A 22292-nucleotide genomic window follows, 5' to 3' on the forward strand; every position below is an offset into this window, starting at 1 on the left:
ATCCTCCCAGTACCTTGCTCACTCTGAATCTGGCCCTTCTGTCTTCCCTTTTCACATTTAAGGAAGCTGTGATTAAATTGGAGTCACCTGGATCACCCAGCTGCAACTGATTCTGTCTCTCTCTCAAGTCAGCTTCTAGAATCTTTTTTTTTTTCTTAATTTTTTAACGTATATTCATTTTTGAGAGACAGAGATAGAGCGTGAGTGAGGGGGTGGGCAGAGAGAGAGGGAGACATAGAATCTGTAGCAGGCTCCAGGCCCTGAGCTGTCAGCACAGAGCCCAGCGTGGGGCTCGAACTCAGGAACCTTGAGATCATGACCCGAGCCAAAGTCTGACGCTTAAACCACTGAGCCACCCGTGCGCGCCTCACCTATTACATTTTAATGAGAAAAATGATAAGTAACTACATCTTTAGTTTATCTATAATAAATAGGATATTTTCTATATTAGTTGTTTAATTAATTAATTAATTAATTAATTAATTTAATACATTAGTTGCTTAATAATTAATTAAACATAATTTTAATTAATAATACTTTGCTCCTTGACAAAAAAATGGAATGACTATTATTACTATATTAAAAACATTCTACACTTGATCTTAGCCAAAAGGCCGAGAAGCGATTATATTAAAAACATTCTAAAGGGACTATGTGGACTATATACAGCAATTTCCATCTGTAACAAGGCTTAAGTTTATGTTATTGTTCAAGACATATAAGAGGAAACTTTGAAAATATCACTGTTGAAGTTTCTTAGGTTTCTTGTTGACTTTCATTGAAATCAATGTTTCAATAACATTTGGGTAAATATGTATCTGATAGTCTGTACATCGTGTCTGAAAATAAAAAAAAGTATATATGTGCTATTTGTTTTCCAGTAGGGCTGGCAGAATCTTCTGTGAGCCTCTCAGATGTAAACCCAGGGCTCCTTCTAGAACCTGCTGTATCTCTGTGCTCTCCTTTCTTCCTTCTACTGGGCTTCATACTGCTTTGCTCTCCTTCCAAAGGTATTTTATTTTAGTCTATTTTCTTATTTTGTCTTATTTTTTCTTCCATCTCAGCACTTAACAGACTAATAACCCATTTTCTTAGCTTTCATTTTCTGTGCTGCACCCAAAGACAAGGACACAAAGAACCAGCAAGAAAGCACAAAAATAGCAACAGTGATACAAAGCTAATAATTTCTTTGTAATAATGTCACAAAACTGACACATTTCTTAAGTAGTGGCTCCTTCTCTGTATGTTGGTATTCTGAAATAACTCAAAGCAATGATTTGAAAGTTGCAAATCTGAAAAAGCAAACACTATTTTGATTAGTTTTAGTCACATCGTGAGTTTGCCTGGATAAAGCAGAAACCAAAGCACAATTAACCCTGCAAGTAATTTATTAGGAACAAAGACCATATAGGAAAAGAAGGAACCAGGAGAGGCCAAGAGAACCATCAGATTTTGATGGAGGTTTGATGTGGTTTGAAAGAAAAAAAGGAGAAAAAGGAGGGAAGAAAGTTTGGGTAGAAATAACCTCACACTGCAATCCAATTCTCCTCCCCCAGTCAGCTCTATTGAGATATAATTGATATATAATATGTGTACATTTAAGGTGTATATTGTGATAGTTTCATGTATTTCGTGAAATGATTATCACAGTAAGCTTAGTAAACACATCCATCCTTTGACGTAGTTACCTTTTGTGTGTATGTGCATGTGTGTTAAACACATTTAAGATCTACAGTCAGCAATTTTCAAGTATACTAACGTACAATAGGTAAACTTTAGTTAACCGTATTGCAGTGCAGTCCTAATAATTTAGAATGGTCTTTGGGAAGAATTTGAGCCAGAGCCACACGGCATCAGAGGATTCCAGTGTTTTCTAGGGATGGGTATGCTCCCTCAGTCCCTGGCTGAAAACAGCTAGGGAGAAGGGTGGGTTTCGTATGAAATTTGACGGATTTCATACTTGTATGGCTACATCGTTGCTCATGTATGTTCCTTGTGATCAGAGATTGAAGGGGTAGATTCTAGTGGTCACCAGACCTGGTATACCTCTCAACACTCATAAAAATACTTTTGTCACCCAGAGTAGTTGATCTTTTTTTCTGACCCTGTAATATCTCCAGTAATTCTGTGTAAGTCCACCAACTCTTGGAATGTCAATGAATGGGACAATTTGGTGGCACTAGTAAAAAGAACTAGGCATAAGCAATGATAAACATGAGTTGGAAGTAATTTGCCAATCTTTGGTGTTACTTTTCTTCACTCCTGTCATCTCATGAGTGTGCTGCAATTACATTTTGCAACGAGATCTGCTATTTGCCATTTTCAAGGACTGTTTATACAACATGTATATTAACATCAAATTCACTGTTTTTTAGGTTGTCTGTATTGATAAGTCACTCTATGGTTTTGATTTACCGTATATTATATTCACCTTATATCCTCCTAATGTTTCATAGTTTCTTTCTATTTTGTGTATCTTTCTAGACACATTTAATAAAAATGCATTATTAATACATTAAACACTTATAAAACTATTTTGCATTGTTTGGTGTATTGAATACCTGCATCTCAGAGGAGCCAAATTAACACAAGATCTGGCTAGAATTAGTCAGACAGAATGCTGCTTATTTTTTCAGAATTTGAACCTCCTAATTATTGCTTTAAATTACCTTATCAAAATAAAATTTATAATATCATATGGTGATATGTATACTGAGATAACATATTGACAAAGAGTGATCCTGCTTTTACTCATTTGATTAGTCCTAATGTGTATCTACCACTGGAAGCATGACTCGATTCTTTTTTATCTCTTTACCCTCAATCTCTACTTCATGTCTTACATCTTTATAGAAGATTAAAAAGTAAAACAAAACAAAACAAAAAAAATCACTGTTGAGTTTGTGAACAAATGATGACTTAGAGAAGTATATACTGGGAAAATCTAGACGAGGTGGAGAATAATACTAAAAGTGAAAGGAAATCTGAATCATTAAATGTCATAACTGAATACCAATGACATGAGTCTGCTTTTTCTAAAGAAAAAAAAAATAGTGGATCCATCCTTAAGTGAATTTCAAAGGAATGTTGGGAAATGGAGAAGAAAAGTCTATCACACAGGTTGTGTTATTTAACCGCAATGAAGAAATTTTGTTTAGTTCATTCCTTTAAGAACAACATTGGAATACACAACATTGTGAATCAGTAGATCCGATGATAGAAGATAAATGTAGTCATATGGCTACTAAGATGGTGAGGACCAAACCTTTTCAAGACTTTGAAGATATGATGTGGAGTTTTAAATTGGGTTCAAAACCGTATTACATTATTTGGTATAGGGATGGAAACCATCAACTCAAAAAGTATTTCTTCCTTTTGTCTTTTCTATTCTCACCTTAACACCTTCTGGGATTGGTCACAGAAATATCAAAATATCTGGAATCATTCATCAAGCTTCATGTGTTTGAGCTACGCATAAAGAAAAACATCAAAAAGATGTTCCCTCCATCTTGTAACTGTGCTTTGCCCTTTTCAATGCATTTTGTTCTCTATCAGTCACCAGGGTGACTCTAGCACTTGGAAATCTCATATGACCAGTGATTTTTCCATTCAGCCCCAATTACTTCCAAGCAAATGCTTTTTATATACTCAATTGTTAAATTTATAAATGTGTTTAGGTATGAAAAGATTTTCTTAAATTTGTATGTGGCTCTCTTTTGAACAGTCTATTAAAATGGAAGACTTTTTTAGAAATGGGCTTCTGGGATTAATATGTAGTAAACATGTCTGGTGCAAAAGAAATGCAACATAGCACATATTTAATACACACATTTGCAAGTTTTGGTGTTAAAAACAAGCTGAATATATTTTTGTCATCAAAATTTATCATTTTATCATCATCATTTTATCATCAACATTAATATCATAAGTGATGTGTTACTCTTTTCATTATTTTTATTACCTTCTAAAAAAACAATAATGCCATTAATTTGGGATATTCTAGTTAAAAAAAATAGTTTCCTTCTTTTCCTTGACATTTATCCAGAAATGACACCATTTACTTAGAACTAGATATGTAATAATTTTTTGGTTATGTTTGATTTGTAGCCCTTTACTACAATTATATTATATGTAATAGAATTCATAAGCAAGCCAACTTTAACTTATTATTCAATATTTCTTTTGTGAGATGCTAGTACCATCTTCTATCATAACTAAAATATATTAGAATTTTTTCAACCCTTCATCTAATTTGGTCAAAATAGAAATGAAACAAGCTTCACATAACCTTCTCGCAAGAGACCTGTGATGCTGGTGTTGTGTACTCATTTACTGGAAGTTCTTTACATCTGTGATTTTCATAAGCAACCCAAAATGACTGACACCAGAAACAGCTTTGTATAAAATGTCTGAATTTTCTAGTGAGCTCCATGGCCTTGGTCCCCCATCCAAAAGTACCTTCATCATCTCCAAAGTGTTTCTCAAATTCATCGTGACTTTCTAGTCCTTACTGTTATTTCCTCCTTTTCTTCAATTCTTGCTTGAATTAGCAAAATAGCCTTAAGGTCTCTCTTGAACCACCTATCTTTTCCAACTGTAATGCCACTATATCCATAAATTACTATAACCGAGTGGTATTGCTTCTGTCATCTCTTTCTCTCTAATAATGTGAACTGGCTAATTAAAGCCTGTAGGAAAATCTCAGCTTTTCATTGTAGAATAAAATGTACTTCACAATCTCAAATCAATCTACTTTCTTTTTTTTTAATATGAAATTTATTGTCAAATCGGTCTCCATACAACTCCATATTGTCAAATCGCTCATTCCAACAGGTGCCCTCCTCAATGCCCATCACCCACCCTCCCCTTCCTCCAACCCCCCCCCCCCCATCAACCCTCACTTTATTCACAGTTTTTAAGAGTCTCTTATGGTTTGGCTCCTTCCCTCTCTAATTGTTTTTTCCTTCTCCTCCCCCATAGTCTTCTGTTAGGTTTCTCAGGATCCACATAAGCGTGAAAACATATGGTATCTTTCTTTCTCTGTATGACTTATTTCACCTAGCATAACACTCTCCAGTTCCATCCATGTTGCTACAAAAGGCCATATTTCACTCTTTCTCGTTGCCAAGTAGTATTCCATCGTGTATATAAACCACAATTTCTTTATCCATTCATCAGTTGATGGACTTTTAGGCTTTTTCCATAATTTGACTATTTTTGAAAGTGCTGCTGTAAACATCGGGGTACAAGTGCCCCTATGCATCAGCACTCTTGTACCCCTTGGGTAAATTCCTAGCAGTGCTACTGCTGGGTCATAGGGTAGATCTATTTTTAATTTTTTGAGGAAACTCCACACTGTTTTCCAGAGTAGCTGCACCAGTTTGCATTCCCACCAACGGTGCAAGAGGGTTCCCGTGTCTTCACATCCTCTCCAGCATCTATAGTCTCCTGATTTGTTCATTTTAGCCACTCTGACTGGCATGAGGTGATATCTCAATGTGGTTTTGATTTCTTATCTATCCCCTATTACTCTGAAATATATTCTGTATTCCAAGTTGCTAAGAAATTCACTGTTCCTAACCTCCCTGCCATACTTTTCTTCACTATCTGCATATGCACAGTATTTCTTCTGTTGAAAATAGACATTTCCATTTAATTGGCTGATAACATTCTATGCTAAGCCCACAATCTACATCAAACATTAACTTGATTCTAAATCCAACCATCACTCATCACAGAATGGTTTATGGCTCCTTCAGTTACTCTCTGTAGTACATAAAGCAGGCCTTATATTTCACCACATCAATTGTGATATTCCTTTGACTGGTGGCGCTTACTATTTAGATTGTGAATTATTAAAGAGGAATTGCATTCACATTTGTAATTAGCTGTGATTACCAAGGTTACTTCCAAATCATGGGCACTAAAAATATTTTTATGGATAAGATAGGATTATAACCCTCCATGACTTGATCCCCCATCAGTCTCTCTGACTGTCTCCCTCTCTTTCATTGATCTCTAGTCACATTGGCCACCTTGATTTTCCTTGAACAGGTCGTCTCCTCATAGCTTTTTCCTCTGCTGCTTTCTGTTCTTGAACGTTCATTCCTTAGATTGTCAAATAACTACCGCTTCACTTCGTTTGGGACTCTAATTAGATGTTATCTTAGCGGTGAGGTTTGTAACTTTGAATCTTCATCCATACCACCAAACTTTGCTATGCTCTGAATGTGCCCCCAACCCCAAAATTCATATATTGAAATCTTAACCTCCAAAGATGTTGGTACTAAGAGATGGGACATTTGGGAAATGCTTAAATCATGAGGGTGGAATCTTCATGAATGGGATTAGCGTCTTATCAAAGAGGCTCCAGAGAAATCCCTGGCCCCTTCTACTATATGAGCATACAATAAGAAATCTGTAGCCCTGAGAAGGGAATTCACCTGACCACGTCTCAGACTTCCATCCTCCAGAACTGTGAGAAATAAATTTCTGTTGTTTATAAGCTACCCAGTCTGTGGTGTTTTGCTATCACAACCCAAATGGAGTAAGGCAAACTTTATCTTCATTTCCGTGTTCAATTATCTCCATAGCCCTATTACCATATGACATACAACATGTCTCCTTGTTTATGGCTCATCTTGCTCCACTAAAATATAAACTGCATGGAGGCAAGATTATGTTTTGTGGCTCTTATGGTCACCAAATAGAATAGTACCAGTACACAATAGGTCCTCAGTAACATTGTTTTAAAAGAAATAGTAAGTCAATGAATGAATGAATATGAATGAATGACCACATGGTTATTGTTTTTGTAATCAATTTTTACAACTAACTTTTACCCCCTCATAATAAACAGAAAAGGAATAGAAATCCTTCCCATCTTTGAAGTTAGGTTTAGTTTTCCATGTTACTTTTTTGTGTGTATTTGAAAGCATACTTTCAAATTCACATAGTTAGAAAACCATCATAATAAATCACCTTTGCTGTTTTCATCAAGTTATTAAAATATCACTTACATACAAGTTAAAAATAGACTTCCAGGGGTGCCTGGGTGGCGCAGTCGGTTAAGCGTCCGACTTTAGCCAGGTCACTATCTCGCGGTTCGTGAGTTCGAGCCCCGCGTCAGGCTCTGGGCTGATGGCTCAGAGCCTGGAGCCTGTTTCCGATTCTGTGTCTCCCTCTCTCTCTGCCCCTCCCCTGTTCATGCTCTGTCTCTCTCTGTCCCAAAAATAAATAAACGTTGAAAAAAAAAAATTAAAAAAAAATAGACTTCCAATGCATTATAACTTTAACACAGTTCTGAGAAGCAGAATAGAGTTTGTTGCAGATATTTTATAAGCACGTAGACTCAATATGATTATGAATTGGATTTACCCTTATTACCCTTAGCTAATAAGTGGCAAAAATACTTGTTTTGATTCTTTCTTCATTACTCTTTCTACTGTTCTACACCCACCCTCACAAGCATTGGTTTTACTATTATAAATTCATTTAAGATCAAATGAGTGTTATTTAAAATCACTGATAGAAAAAAAATTGAAATCCAATTATTTTCAAGTTCAGTGATGACTAATACATTGTTTCCTTGATTATAATGGCCAAAAAATGTGCTATGAAACTATAAATATGTTTCAACATTACTCAGTTTTAACACTTGTTACTATTTTCTTCTTTGTCTTCCCAGTCATGAATATCTACATGCATTGGACTCACGGGATACTCTTCAGTCAAATATCAAATCTGATTTAGGTGAGGATTTTGTTATCTGTGTACATTGCAGTTATTTAAAGTAAGTGCATTACACTTAAATGTAGCCATTTGTAAATAAATAGAACAATGTATCACTTTATAATTCCTCATAAAAAGCCCTAAAATATTTCTGCATACATGTGTATTTAAAGATTCCATTTCCTGTCTTGTGACCAGGAGATACATAGTGTGTCTTCATATGCAGAGTGATATTACAAATAAGTTTATGATAATCACATAAATTGAATAGCACTGAAAAAATTAAATAACATCCTATTTAGGATAATTAATCATCAGACATTAGCTCAAATGTGCAGTAAGTACATGGTATTGAAATGTTTTCAAAAATGAGCATTTCAGGGGCGCCTGGGTGGCTCAGTCGGTTGGGCGTCCGACTTCGGTTCAGGTCATGATCTCGCGGTCCGTGAGTTCGAGCCCCGCGTTGGGCTCTGTGCTGACAGCTCAGAGCCTGGAGCCTGTTTCAGATTCTGTGTCTCCCTGTCTCTCTGACCTTTCCCCATTCATGCTCTGTCTCTCTCTGTCTCAAAAATGAATAAACGTTAAAAAAAATTAAAAAAAAATGAGCATTTCAAAATAAATGATCAATTTTAAATGATCAACATTTCTGAGCATTGTTTTCTTTTTTATCAATGAATTAATTCTTATAAGTAAAACTTCCCAATAAATAAATATTTATATTTTGCTCAAATATCCAAAATGGTATACATTTTCCTTCATTTGGTTAGGCTATCAATGCTTAACAAGCACACCTATATACTAGTGTGCATACAGACATACACATAGACACACATATTCCATTTCAACGAATAACTTGTTAGCAAAGATTACCTAATAGGTTTAAATTACAGAGTTTACATCTTAACAGTTGTTTCTTCTGTGTTCTTGTCTTAGTATTTAGGAAAAGAGAGATTTGTTGAAGGGCTTCACTTGACTCTTCAAGAGAGACATAGCACAACTTCTACACAATTGAAACATGTTAGGAATAAAAATAGACATTATCTCGTCGATATTATCCGGGTAGCTTTGGCACATATATGAGTACTGATTAATTTTGTCTAATTGTTATAAAATATTCACATTTATGTTTTTTGAATCACCTTAGGTAAATTTACATTTCTCTATTTAGAGACCAATTCTAGGTTTTGCTTAACTCTAATATATGCCTGTTTTCTTTTTCTTATGATATGACTTTATCTTATTATTTCCCTTCTTTATCACTGTGGTTTTACTTGTTACTTCTCTAATTTCTTAAGTTACATGTTGATCTCATTATTTGTCTGTGTCTCTTATTTTCTTATATAATAATTTAAGACTACGCAACTACCTCTAATATCAATTTATTATCTTAGCAAAATTTTGTAAGTGGATATTTTTTGCATTAAATTTAAGTTATTTTTTAATTTATGTTTTTATTTTTCTATGATTCATGAGTTGTTTGTGTGATTTACACTGCTAAATAACTGAAATCTGGTTATCATTTTGCCATTGCTATGTAAATTTCTAGCTTTATATTTAAAGAAAATATGTTGTATAATGATTTTTGATATTTCATTATTAATATTTTAATATCTTTATATGTTAGATGCTTATCCTGTGACACATAACTGCCATTTAAATGAAAAAAAAATGGTATTTAAGGGAGGGCAAATATATTTTTACTTTTTTGGATCATATTATTTTGGGGTTTATATATCTTTCTTAATGTGTTTTATTTCTCCTTTCTCCTGGATTTTGTTCTTTTCACCTTTTTTTTCTTACTCCTTTGGAATCTTTATACTTTATTTATTTCTTTTAGAAGTCACCTGTGTTAGTCTCTCTGGGATGCCATTACAAAATACCACAGATTGAGTAACTTAAATAACAGAAATTTTTTTCTCACTGTTTTGGAGACTAGAAGTCCAAGATCAAGGTGCTGGTAGGGTTCGTTTGTCCTGAGGCCATTCTCCTTGACATGTATATGGCAGATTGTTGCTATGTCCTCTCATAGTCTTCCCTGTTTGTGCATACATCTTTCCTATCTCTTCCTCCCCTTATATGGACACCAGTCATTCTGGACTAGGACCTTACAAAGTCAGTACCTTAATTACCTCTTTAAAGGCCCTATCTCCACATTCAAAAAAGATGGGGCCAAGGGCCTCCACATATGAATTGTGAGAAGGGCAGTGGACACAATTCGCTCCATAACATTAACTGATCTACCCAAGGAGATGATAATAAATAAATGTGTCCTTCTTCTGAACTATATACATTTACAGTTTCCATTCTACTCGCCATTGTTTTCTTATATATTTTTCTCTATTTTTATTTCAAATTCATATAATTTTCCAAAGTTGTCATTTTTTATAATTATTAACATATAGTTAGTGTTCACTAATTTTTACCATTTATTAATTCCTGTTGTCAAAGTCTTCATTGCATTTTATTTTGCTCCTTTTGAAAATAGATTATTGATAAGTAAAGGTATTTTAGTAGAAATATATGTCATCATTTTATCTAAGCATGCCTTTGAACTTATTCTTAAACAATGTTTAACCATAGTATAGTATTCTAAGTTACATATATCATCTATCAGAATGTTGAAGTGATTATTTCTGTGTTTTTTTTTTTCAGTTTTATTTTGCTGTTGGTAAGTTTGCAGTCACTTACTGAGATTTGTCTATTGGAAACCTATTTCTCTGGATATTTAGGAAGTCCTTCACTGTAATTGATAACAGTTTCACTATGAATTGTCTACATCTGTTACTGTTGTTTTTTTCGTATTTAAACTACATTTATTGGGTTTCCTTACATTTTATTCAATTTGAGGCTAATGTACCTAATAAATTCTGAAAAGTCTTCATCCATTATGTCATCATGAACTCTTCTTCCTCTATTCTGGTCTCTTCTTTTAGAAATTTTTAATGAAGTTTTAAATTTTTTTTTTAATTTTTTTTTCAACGTTTATTTATTTTTGGGACAGAGAGAGACAGAGCATGAACGGGGGAGGGGCAGAGAGAGAGGGAGACACAGAATCGGAAACAGGCTCCAGGCTCTGAGCCATCAGCCCAGAGCCTGACGTGGGGCTCGAACTCACGGACCGCGAGATCGTGACCTGGCTGAAGTCGGACGCTTAACCAACTGCACCACCCAGGCGCCCCTAAATTTTAATTAAAGTATAGTTAATACCCAATGTTATATTGGGTTCACTTAAAAAAAAGGTAGTAGCTTGTTTGCTCTTATTTTATATTCCTCTTTTTTAATTTTGGATATGTTTTAATATCCAATATGACAATTGTAATACATGAAGTCCTTAGAGGTCTTAATTCTGCTGTACATTATTTCCAGGGACTCTTGCTCCTAGGTTTCCATGTATGATGATGTTTTAGACAGCATTCTCATGTTCATCTGAGATCTATGTGACGCTTATCTTGGAAAGGTAAGTTTTGAGAATATGCTCCTCTAGAGGTGTCACAGTTTCCTTCTCTCAGATGCCCCGATTCTTTATCAGCTTGGGGCCAATTAAACTTATTTATCAACTTTGAGTTATCTGGGCCAGATAGTAGTATCCATTTGATACTAAAGCATAGCAGAGGATGGGACACAGATTATGAAATATCAAAATTCAAATTAATAGGAAGCTTTTTTCTTCCAAAAGCCCAAAGGCAGGGAATGTTGTTATTGTTGATGGAAAGATTTCTTCTAGCTGTCTTATTGTTTAAGAATGTAGCCATTCTTAAACTCTGGCTGTACATGTGGATCTCAGTTTTAATTACCCAATTTATTTTGCCCCAGAGTTTTGTCTCCTGTCCCCAATTTGCTCATTAGAATTAGAGCCCGCGGGGTGTGTAGGTGGCTCAGTCAGGTAAGCATCCAGCTCTTGATTTTGGTTCAGGTTATGATCTCACAGTTCGTGAGTTAGGTGCAGAACCTGCTTGGGATTCTCTCTCTCTCTCTCTCTCTCTCTCTCTCTCTCTCTCTCTCTCTCTCCCTCCCTCCCTCTTTGTTCCTCCCCCATTTGTGCTCTCCAAAAAAATAAACTTTAAAAAAAATGAAAGCCTCTGCATGATTTAATGCTGTAAATATCCTTTAAAAAACCAGTTCAACTACCAGCTAGCTTATGCAGCATCTCTTTCTTTGTTTGATACCCAGGGGATTTTCCTTTTGTCTTTGAAAACATTTAAAAAGATATTTGTTGTTTTATATACATGATTTGTGATACGCATGACTTTTGAGTAGTCTACAATGTTGACTGAAAGGTACTAAAGAAATTAAATTCTAAAGGTTTTGCAGTTTTCCTTGGGGCAAAGTACTAATTTTTGAATGATGAATGGAGAAGAAATGGATGTTGAAGGTCCTTAGACCTGATAACTTCTATACTTTCTATGACAGATCATATTTAAAGTCATCTATTGAATTGAGAAGAAGGAGATTATGAAGTGGCTTGAATATATGGATGGAATATGGCTGCTAAGATAACTAGGAGCTAAAAGCAGAAAAACAGGTATGTAAATCACAACCATATTCAAGGGACTACTTGATTTTTGAACTAATGATTTGAGGAAAATACAGTATATTCTTTCCTCCATACTGTTCAACCACAACTCTCAAGAATTAAAGAACACCCATTTTAAGATAATCAGTTGTTGAGTCTGCACATGGTGGGTGTGGCAGGAAGAGTGAGGATGCAGTAAAAATAATTCAGGTGATTTACTCTAAGCATTATTTTACAATGAAATTTAATATTTGCTAATTGTGTTATTTGTACTTTATTTACCTGTGTTGATTCTTAGTTGATCAGTTTTATTAATAATATGTAATATGTTAAGTTCACAGTTCTTTACATGTAGGGTACTCTTGGTTCAAGTGAGATCATTATTTGAAGGATAATTGAAATTTAAAATTATTTTTTTAATGTTTGTTCTTGAGAGTGACAGAGTGAGTGTGAACAGGGGAGGGGCAGAGAGAGAACGAGACACAGAATCTGAAACAGGCTCCAGGCTCTGAGCTGTCAGCACAGAGCCTGACGTGGGGTGCAAACTCACGAATCACCAGGTCATGATCTGAGCCAAAGTTGGACGCTTATCCAACTGAGCCACCCCCGCTCCCCAATAATTGAAATGTAAAATTTAATATTTTAACCAATGTTAATTAGAAAATTGCACAAAGCAAAATACTGGTTTTAAAATAGAGGAATAATAACCTTTAAAATCTAAAAGAAGTGTAACATAATGTTGATAAATAAGTATGCAAATGCTGGTCATAAACCATGTTAATAATTATAGTAAATATTATCTAGTGAATGTTGAAGGAATTAATTTCCTAAATATAACAATTTGATTCATCTCAAAAGAGACAAACTTTAAAATTAGAAATCACCTACACACATTCAAAGGCCATGAAAATAAATGTTTTCATTAATACAAATAAACATATCCGCTAACATTTATGTATAGGTGTCATTAAAATACCATTTTCCTCAACTCTGAAACAAATGCCATTTTCCTGATATAAAAAAAAAGACATAAATACATTCACCTAGTTCTGTCTAATTTATTAAATATACTCAGTTTTAGTCATTAGTATTTGGCTAATATTTTGACATAATAAAAGATGCCATTTTAGACCTTGTTAATCAGATAAGTACTTGAAGAAAACATGAATGTATTATATCTATTAGTCCCTCAAGATCAACTCAATACTTTTCTTCTCCCATTGTAGGTTCCAGAAAATTGAGCTATATTCATTGCATTAAGAGGTCACTTGTCTTTTGGTAAAAATTTGGAGTTGATCAATAAAGAATGCTAGCAGGAAATAAGAGGGAGGAATGTGAATTAGTCTGATTATCTATTCCCCCATCCTCCTCAATTTGGGTTCACTGTGGACTTCATTTACTCTTTTGTGTGACAAAATTACAGTTATCAACCAACCACTTCCCAGAGCTTACTCTCTCCCTGAGTTCTGTAACTCCTTTTTCCTTCCACGTTTTAGGTCTAGATATGGAAACCTATTACTAGGGGTTACCTATACACTGCTATATCCTTTGTCAACATTCTATAACTCTTCTCAAATAACCCAGTCTAAGCATCCTATGTTTCTCATAGAGATTTAAGTATGCTTTTTGGCAATTTTATTTCTCTTCATTATTTATTTGAATTTTGAATATTTTATTTGTGTGACTTAGGTATTCCTTAAGTATGAATTCTAGTGTTACCATAATCCATGAAAAAAAGACCATTATAATATCTGTAATAATGACATTGATCATAGTAATATTGATTAAGACCCAAATATGCACAACTCTTCTAAGAGCTTTGTAACCATTCACTTCTCATTTTATAGATGAAGAATCTCAAGTTGAGTTAGACTTTGTACCTTGTCACATGGAAAGTGATAAAGTAAAATATGTGATGTGTTGGGGGAAAAAAAAGAAAGTAATCAAGACAAATGATATCTAATATAGAATAATACAAGTTTACATTATACATGGGTCTTTTTATTCTAATGGTCATCCATTTCTATAAAAATTTTCAAGCACTTTTTTAAAATTAAAAAAAAAACTCAAGGTACTTGAAGTTCAGATTTTTCTCATTGTGCCACTTTCCATTGTACATAAATTCTTCACTCAGCTTACAATACACATTTATTTCAATACAATAATATATGGCCTCCAAAATTCTAGCTAGCTCAAAGTTAAGGCCTACTTGAGAGTTGACTTAGCTGTGAAAATGCTACCCACAAGAGAAAATACAATAAACTCTATCGCAATTTTGCAAAGTAAGGATCGTATGCATCCATGTTCACTTTGTGACTACTTAGGCATTCATAAAAATTATTATTTTATTTATATTGCTCTAAATGACTTATTTTATTTTGTTTTTTAAGATTTTACTTTTAGAGAAGTTTTAGTTATTTTTTTAAGTGTTTATGTATTTATTTTGAGAGACACAGAGCATGAGCAGGGGAAGGGCAGAGAGAAAGGGAGAGAATCCCAAGCAGGTCCACACTGTCAGCGTGGAGATTGATGCATGAACCAAAGGATCATGACCTGACCCAAAATCAAGAGTCAGGTGCTTAACTGACTGAGCCACCCAGGTTTTTTCTAGAGCAATTTTAGATTCACAACAAAATTGAGAGGAAGTTACAGAGGTGACTCATATATCCAGGCCCCCACACATTTCTTTGTCTGCTACATTATCCATCTCACAGAATACATGTCTTATAATTGATGAACCTATACTGACACATCATTAACAGCCAAATTTCATAGTTTACCTTTGTTTTTTTTTGTGTGTTTTTTTTTAATTTTTAAAATTTATTATTATTATTATTATTATTATTTATTTTAGCGAGAGGGAGAGAGCATAAGTGGGAGAGAAGGGTAGAGGGAGAAAGAGAATCCTAAGAAGATGCCACGCCCAGCATGGAGCCTGACACAAGCCTTAATCCCATGACCCTGGGCTCATGACCAGAGTCAAAGTCAAGAGTTGGTCGCTCAAACAAATGAGCCACCCAGGTGCCCCCATGGATTACCTTTGGATTCACTTTGGCTGTAGTACTTTGTATGGATTTGGGCAAATATATAATGATGCATACTTATAAGTATACTATCATACAGAGTATTTTCACTGCCCCCCAATCCTCTATGCTCCACCTATTTATCCCCCCCAGTATCAACCCCTGGAAACCACTGATCTTTTTAGTTCTATGAAACCATAGTTTTACCTTCCTGAAATGTTATATAGTTGGAAACATATAGTATGTAGCCTGTTCTGATTGGCTTCCTTTACATAGTATGCATGTAGGTTTCCTCCTTGTATTTTCGTGGCTTGATAGCTCATTTCTGTTTTAGCACTAACATTCTTTTGTCTGGATGTGCCGCAGTATATTTATGCATTCACCTACTAAGAGATATCTTGCTTCCTTCCATGTTTTGGAAGCTTTTGGCAACGATGAAGAAAGCTGCTACAAACATCCAACTGCAAATTTTTGTTGGACATAAGATTTTAATTTCTTTGGGCAAATATCAAGGAGCATAATGTTGCTGGATCATATAATGAGGATATGTTTAATTTTGTAAGAAACTATCAAACTGCCTTCCAAAGTGTCTGTACCATTTTGCTTTCCCAACAACAGTGAATGAGAGCTCTCGCTGCTCCACATCCGCTCCATTATTTGACGTTGTCAGGGTTCCAGATTCTGGTCATTTAAATAGATGTGTAGTGGTATCTCACCGTTTTAATTTGCATGTCCCTCATGACATGATGTGGAACATATTTTCATATGCTTATTTGTAATCTGTATATGTGCGGGTGAAGAGTCTTTTAGTCTTTGACCTATTTTTAAATCAAGTTGTTCTATTATTTTTGAGTGTTAAAGGTTCTTTTTACAGTTTGCATAACACTCCTTTTTACAAATGTCTTTTGAAAATACTTCTTTTTGCAGTCTGCGGCCTTTCTTCTCATTCTTTTATTGTCTTCTGCAGAGTAGAAATTTTAATTTCAAAGGAGTACAATTTATCAATTATTGGATCTTCCTTTAATGTTATCTCTAAAATGCCATTCCCATACCCAGTCATGTAGTTTTTCTTCTATAGAATTTTTTTCATTTTATAGTTTTACAGTTTACATTGTATCTAAGGTGCATTTTGAGTTAATTTTGTTAAGGGTGTAAGGTCAGGTCAGTGACCTCATTTCCCTCTGTGTGTGTGTGTGTGTGTGTGTGTGTGTGTGCATGTGCATGTATGTATATGGACGTCCAATTGTTCCAACACCATTTATTGAAGAGACTGTCTCTGTTTTATTGTATTATCTTTGTTTCTTTTTCAAATATCAGTTGAGTATATTTCTGTGAATCTATTGTTGAACTCTCTATTTTATTCCATTGATCTATTTGTCTATTCACCAATACCATACTCTTGATCACTGTGGTGTTATAGTAAGTATTGAATTTGAGTGGTGTTAGTTCTGTGGCTTTGTTCTTCTCCTTCAATATTGTGTTAGCTATTCTGGGTCTTTTGCCTCTCCATAAAAACTTTAGAGTCAGTTTGTCAATATACACAAAATAACTTGTTATGATTTTGATTGAGATTGCATTCTATAGAAGAACTGATGTCTTTACAATATTGAATCTTCTTATCAATAAACATGGAATATCTCACCATTTATTTAGTTCTTTTTTGATTTTGTTAATCAGAGTTTGTAATTTTTTTTTAATTTTTTTTCAACGTTTATTTATTTTTGGGACAGAGAGAGACAGAGCATGAACGGGGGAGGGGCAGAGAGAGAGGGAGACACAGAATCGGAAACAGGCTCCAGGCTCCGAGCCATCAGCCCAGAGCCCGACGCGGGGCTCGAACTCACGGCCCGCGAGATCGTGACCTGGCTGAAGTCGGACGCTTAACCGACTGCGCCACCCAGGCGCCCCAGAGTTTGTAATTTTATCCATATAGCTTATATATATATATACATTTTTCTTACAAATGCTATTCTAAGAATGCTAATGTAAATAGCATTGTGTTTTTTAATTTCAAATTCTTTCTCATTGTTTGCATGCAGAAAAGCAATATCATTTTGTATATTAACCTTGTCTCCTAAAAACTTGATATAATTGCTTATTTGTTCCAGAAGTTTTTTTTTTTATTCTTTAAGATTTACTGTATAGATGATCATGTTATCAGTGAACACAGATTTATTTTGTCTTCCTAATCTGTATATCTTTTATTTCCTTTTCTTGCCTTGTTACATTAGCAAGGAATTCCAGTACAAAATGTTAAATGAGTGGTGAAAAGGCACATTCTTGCCTTGTACCTGATCTTAGTGGGACGTTTTGGTTTTCTCACCATTATAATGCTAACTGTAGTTTTATTGTAGACATTTTTATTAAGTTAAAGAAATTTCTTTCTATTCCTAGTTTACTGAGAGTTCTTTTTTTATCATTAATAGGTGTTTGATTTTCTCAAATGCTTTTTCCGCATCTATTAATATGATCATGTGATTTTTTTTATTCTGTTAATGTGATGGATTACAAAAAGTATTTTTAAGAGCTATATTTTGGAGTTTTTTTACTCATCTGAAATTAATAGTAAATAATTATTAATAAAAATAATTAATAAATTATTAAAAGAAAATAATACTTTCTCTTTACTCAGCTAGTAATAGGTGTACCTCATGTACCGGTGAGGCACTCTATGTCCCATTCGTGGCTGCTGACCAAAATACATGTGACTATTTTTTTTTCTTTAATGGTTGATCTCTGATACTGTCTCTGTTGACAGTGTTAAGAAGTTGACTAAATAGTACAAAAACAGAGTAACTTACATGTAAGTGATACTACTGAAGAGAACTGAGTAGTTTTACAACTATTTTCAAACTCAGAATGTCAGTAAGGTAATCAGTAACTAATTCCCTAATTTTTACTTTAGAAAAATAGTTCCCTCATGTGTCCTAACCTCATGAGAAATACTGTAGATCCACAGGAACCACATAGCCATATCTGCCAGATATTCTGTGGTTGACTCAGCACTGCCACTGATTCCTTCCAAAGATTTCCAGAATAGTTTTTCCTGTGTAGCTCTAGGCTAGAGTTTGCTAATGAGGCCTTGGGTATAAAATTTGAAAAAGAGAAATAAAATAATTGTTAGTCTAAGAAGTTGTGGTGATCTGGCCATAGAGATCTGGTGGCTTCTCATATCTCCATGATCTCCAGACCTGTGGTCCTGGTGGTTCTGGCTGTCAAATGTGGTAGCTTCTCTGATGGCTTTATGATCTCTGAGTTCTTCACTCCTGTGTTTCCATATGAAGTCCTTAGTAAATTTTCTCAAATGTGTGACTTTTTTTTTCTAGGCATGGATTTCCCTAGCTCATTCTCTATTTCTTCAAGTTGCATTTCCCATGTGCAAATGAGTCCGAAATTATTTTTAGTGATTCTATTTTCTTGGTTAAATTCAGACACCAACAATATTACTAGAAGTTATTTAATGGATGGGGGTGAGGGAAGATGTCTTAAAGCTGAAATCTGGGATTGGTTTTCTGGTTTGATTAGTTTTAAAGTTACTGATGACCTTACTGACATGCTGACCTTGAAAATAATTGTAAAACTACTGAGTATTCTTCAGTAGTATCACTTATGTGTAAGTTACTCTTCTTTGTACTATTTAGTCAACTTCTTAACACTGTCAACAGAGATAGCATCAGAGATCAACACACCATTAAAGAAAAGAAAATAGTCACTGTATTTTGGTCAGCAGCCATGAATGGGACAGAGTGCCTCACCAATACATGAGGTACACCTAATTAGTAGCTGGCCAACCAAACTTTATGCTGGGAGGCTACAATTTAAAACACAGAAAAAGCAAGAATTCACAGTCCACAAATGTAGGAGCTATGGAAAGTAAAAAATAAAAGTTTTAAATAGAAGAAAAAATATATAATTAATGATTAATAGAATAGGAAAATAATAATGATCAGAAAAAATAGAGATCATTATTCATTAGGTTAGGAAATTCTAGGCAAAATTAATACCTGATGACAAAATGATTGCATATTCCAATCAGCTATTACAGCAACTATTGATTTACTAGATTAATTTGTGTCTAGATTTCCTGATTTTCTGTGAAACCTGCTGAGAGAGTTAAATGTTTTTCTTAGTTCCTCATGTATCTATAAAGTGAACATATTATATCATAGATAACCTAAGTATGGCCCTCTCCTGAGTTCAAACAAGGGGCTTAAATGATAGAGAATTCATTTTCCCTTTGAAGTCATACGCATACATGCCACTAATAGAGAATTGAAGAAGCAAAAAAAATTAATATTCAATTTCTATCTTATTCAAGTTTGTCATACTAGTTTATATTATATTTAGACTCAAAGTCACTTAAACAATATGAGTAACATCAGTGCTGTTATTTCTGTTCTACTCCTACTCATTTCCCTGACTCACTTCATAGATGTCACTCTTCTGCTTTATTTAAAGAGATTGGAAAAGAGAAGAAAAGTCTATTATTTGTAATCAAAACTTGTCTTGAGAGTAAACAGTTGCAGCTGTGTTTTTAAACTACATAGAAATATACTGCTTTTATTTGATTCAGGGTTGCAAAGTCCCTGATGGGGGAAAAAAGCTCGATATGTCCATTTATATCTTGCCACTAATATGAAATATAGAAGGATATTGAAAAGAAACACCGAGATGCCTATTGAGATATGTTAGCCATCAAAATCTTCATATATTTCACTTCTAGTTTATTCCTGTCTGAAAAGGAAGGGAAATATACCATATGGATTTACAGTATTAGTCACTGAAAGTAGGGATGATATATATCATTTTAACTTCCAAGAAAAAGTCTCAGAAAATATTCATTACGGATATTCATCATGCTTTCACTTTTTAATTCACTCAATAAATATTACATGCCAAGTAGTGAATGAGGGCTGCAGGTATGATAGCACATAAAAAAACTACCTACCTTCATAGAGTTTACATTCAAGTGGAAGTGATACATGACAAACATATATTTAAAAATTCCATGTGATATCATGCCAGCTATTAATTTGAAGAAGAAAAATAAAGGTGCTAAAAGTAGTCTTTAATGAAGAAGTGACATTTAATCTGATACCTGAAGTGAAGAATCTAAGTATGTAGATACTTAAGGAAAATGGATGACACATTTCCATATATTACTATCTAATTTTAATAACATTTACATCTGAAAGGTTACATCTAAATAGAAAGTTGACTAGGAGGATGACCAGAGAAAGAGAGGTATCCAATAGTCAGACCTATTTTATATGGTCAGTCACTTCTAAAGGGGTGGGTTCAGAAGTTTGGTACACATACATAATAATAACAACCTGACAAAGAACAAATGCCATTCCATTCATGAACTTTTACCTAATAGTGTTGAATACAAATACTTCCTAGTCTTTTAAATTCTGCAGCTTTTAAAAAAAGATCTTCCTTACAGTGCCTTTATTAAATAAACTATAACAACCTAGAGAACATGTTTTTTCTTTATTATTTGCTGCAGAAACTTCATCAGGTGATATGTACTGAGTATAATGCTTTTACTAGACCTAAACTAAATGTTTCTTAAAAGTGTGAATAAGTGAATTAAGGAAGGGTCATATGTATAAATAAATAAGTGAATTAAGGAAGGGTCATATTTCAGAAAACATTAAACCAGGATTGATGTCTTTATCATTATTTTTCTCTTATTGCTAGCTATTAAATTTAATCTATTTATTATCTTGATATTTTTACAGATTATATTGGCCGATAGCTATATCTTATACTAATGTAACAAACTCTAAAATCTCAGTGATTTCACACTGAAATCTAAGTGCCTTAATGTGTGAGATATATTTCTAACTCATTGTAAGCCTTCTGGATCTTCTGGTCAGTCATCCGTATTACAGCAATTCAGCAGTTAGAGTAAAGGAGGCTAAACCATCCATTAGTTATACCATCTGGAATCTATAGCCTGTTAGGACTGCTTACCCAAAAAAGGCTCATAGTGAAAAAGGCATGTATCACTTCTGCTTGCGTATCATTGACCATAGCACGTGATATGGCTATGATTAGCTGCAAAGAGGAATATAACTAAAAGAGGGAACTCAATAGGGATAGGCAAGTTAAGTTTATACTGCAATTATACCTTAATAGTTTTGTTTATTTTGACTAAGGAATGATGAAGGTAAAGCTGGATCTATTCAACAGATTAAGACAGCAGTTACAAATAACTATAAAAGATATTTCAATGTGTACAACATAAATCATATCTGAATTGGCCTACTGGCTGCCCAATAATTATTATTTATTTTAGTTGTAACATGTTGACAACAAAAATGAGCTAGTTGTATATTTCTTCTGAAATATAGGCAACATAATTATTAAGAAAATTTTGGATGCTAACAGACAACCTATAGAGTACGATGGAGTCTTAATTACGTAGTTTATGGAATAATATTAAAAACAGTAATAGCCATAAAATCTAAAGTTAAAAAATGAGTTTACAAGATATTCACTCTGGTCTGTATTAAATGGCCTCATTTACTAGCGGTAATAATTTACTTGTAATTAACAAAATCTAGAATTTGCTTCTCCAAATAAAGCCACCATATTCTTTTTGTATATTTTTCAATTCTCCTGCAATAATGCTATAATAATTCTCCATGTGGCTGACTCATATTTATCCTTTAAAATTTGGGGCGCCTGGGTGGCGCAGTCGGTTAAACGTCCGACTTCAGCCAGGTCACGATCTCGTGGTCCGTGAGTTCGAGCCCCGCGTCGGGCTCTGGGCTGATGGCTCAGAGCCTGGAGCCTGTTTCCGATTCTGTGTCTCCCTCTCTCTCTGCCCTTCCCCCGTTCATGCTCTGTCTCTCTCTGTCCCAAAAATAAATAAACGTTGAAAAAAAAAAATTTAAAAAAAAAAAAAAAAAAAAAAAAAAATTTAAGTCATTCATACAGGAAGTCTTCTCTAACATTGAAGGTTTATTTAATTATTTCTAAATTTTTCTCACACTTAAGAGTTTCCTTTATGCTTC

The 22292-nt window shown here is 34.1% G+C and overlaps 1 pseudogene; it reads right to left on the minus strand.

The window, feature by feature from the left end:
• Window positions 1–532: 532 nt before the first annotated feature.
• Window positions 533–626, minus strand: LOC122479315 (annotated as a pseudogene).
• Window positions 627–22292: the final 21666 nt, after the last annotated feature.

The sequence above is a fragment of the Prionailurus bengalensis genome, chromosome B1 (assembly GCF_016509475.1).
Source record: "Prionailurus bengalensis isolate Pbe53 chromosome B1, Fcat_Pben_1.1_paternal_pri, whole genome shotgun sequence".
Lineage (NCBI taxonomy): Eukaryota > Metazoa > Chordata > Mammalia > Carnivora > Felidae > Prionailurus > Prionailurus bengalensis.